A 2,162-nucleotide genomic window follows, 5' to 3' on the forward strand; every position below is an offset into this window, starting at 1 on the left:
TAGGAGTAGCTAACGTGAATGCAGTGGGTACACGGGTGACCTCACCAACAGTAACTGTCCTGGACACAAACACCGGATCTATCTACCCATCCACCCAGTCGTTACTACATCTAAGTACACCCGCATGCATGGCTCTCTTGAGCACATTCACCCGCATAAAAAGTATACTGTATCAAAAACAGTTCTCTGTAAGCTTTTAAAATATTAGGAAGCAAGTACACACGTACAAATGTTGGAGGGCATAGTTTCCCTATACATTTTGCACTGTAGTGAGCCAACAATTATTTTAACGGGTACAAAATCCTCAGTATTCGTGAAAATTTGTACTGTAGTGACCCAACACATTTTTTGAAGGTGTACAAAATGCTCAGTATTCATGAAATTTGTAGTGTACGTCACCATTTAATTAATGTGTCTTTACACACACAAAATGCTCAGTATTCACCCGCGAAAAAATGCTCAGTATTCATGAAAATTTGTCCCTGCACGGGAGCATCTGCATCCCTGGTCACAAGAGGCTAGAGAAATCAACTAGCACCAATGCAAAGGGATGTGGGAGTAGTTGTTTTAATTTACCACTATTCCACACACAAAATTACTGCTAATAAAATAATAACCAATGGATGCTTAGAAGAGTGAGCGGAGAGAGAAATTAAGTTGACATGTCTACCTTAGCATCTAAATTGAAGATGCTAGGGCTGCATATACCATGTCTAGGGGGGTTTTCATGGAATTTCTGAAAATAGAAAACAAGTTTTTTTCCAGGAAAGACAACAAGTTATTTAGCCCAAAGAATGTGCGCCTAGTTACACCATAGAATTACTAGTACTACGTTGTAAGTGCTTTGCATGTTAATTGTGTGCAATGGAGAAATTATCCACAAAGATATATAGATTTTAAAAGTGGTTGATCATGAGTCTTTTACCTTGAATTAAAAATCATAAGGTAATTCTAAATGGCAATTTTTTCTTTAAGAGAAAAAACAATTGGAGCAAAAACATGCAAGGAAGGGTCTAGAATAGAAGAGAAGATTGTGGAGATACTACATGTGATAAATATATTCTCCATTAGAAACGGTGTACTAAGAGATATAATCATGAAAACTTCTAGTTAGTACACATGACAAAATCTGATGTGAATAAAGGATACCAAACAACCAACAACACTCTGATTTCCACCTCACAGCCATCGGATTGAGTTCATCTAACTGCCTATATTCAAAGTTATTCATATACTTTTAATTGTCTCAAAGTATCTTTATTTGTCGATCTATATCTTCCGCACTCCATTGCATCTTTTTATAGATAATGACTCTGCTATAACTTTGCATGGTGTGCACCTTTGAATAATTTGTCATTTTCTTAGTTCTCCATATGAGTGATGCTAATAGTACCATTTTCATGACAATAGTTGATAGCATGTATTTTTCCATTTAGCTAGTGAGATGAATGAGATTAATTATGTCATCAGATCACCTTTTCCCTTTTGTTGAGATGTGTGTCTGTCTTTGTACCTAAGTTTCGGCGGAAACCTATTCTAGACTCTTCGATCCTAGGTGCGGTACGAGGGTCAGGGGAGCAAACAGAATTGAAGGATGAACCAACAGAGTGAAAGCGGTAGATTAGAGCCTAACTGGTTTGATGCCAATATTTGGCAAACCAGAACTTGCCAAAAACTATTAACTTTTTTGGAGAGTGGCAATAACCAATTGGTAGCCAATTAAATTCTATTTTGGCAGCATTTTTAGTGAGTGGTAAGAACCAATTGGTAGCCAATCAGTTGCTAGCCAATTTTTTTAGACCTGTCAATATTTGGCATGCCAATTATTGGCCTCACCAATTAGGCTCTTAATATACTACTAGTTTTGCATAATCTTACCTTTTTCCAAGTTTGTCATGCTAGTTAGCTTGTTCAGATTTAATCTAGTTGCTACATTTATAGAGCACAATTATTCATAGATCCTTATTTACATTCATTGGATACTATAGTAGACTTTATGAAAAAGAATTATTTGAACTAATTACACTACGGCAAAAGTAGTTCACTATAGAGCGAAGATCCAGAAAAAATATTTTGACAAGATAAAAGCAGTTCTCCACTATCGACCACACAAATTCCACTATTGATAACTCTTTTATGAAACAACGACACATTAATTAAGG

The sequence above is a fragment of the Triticum dicoccoides genome, chromosome 6B, assembly GCF_002162155.2.
Source record: "Triticum dicoccoides isolate Atlit2015 ecotype Zavitan chromosome 6B, WEW_v2.0, whole genome shotgun sequence".
NCBI classification, from domain to species: Eukaryota; Viridiplantae; Streptophyta; class Magnoliopsida; order Poales; family Poaceae; genus Triticum; species Triticum dicoccoides.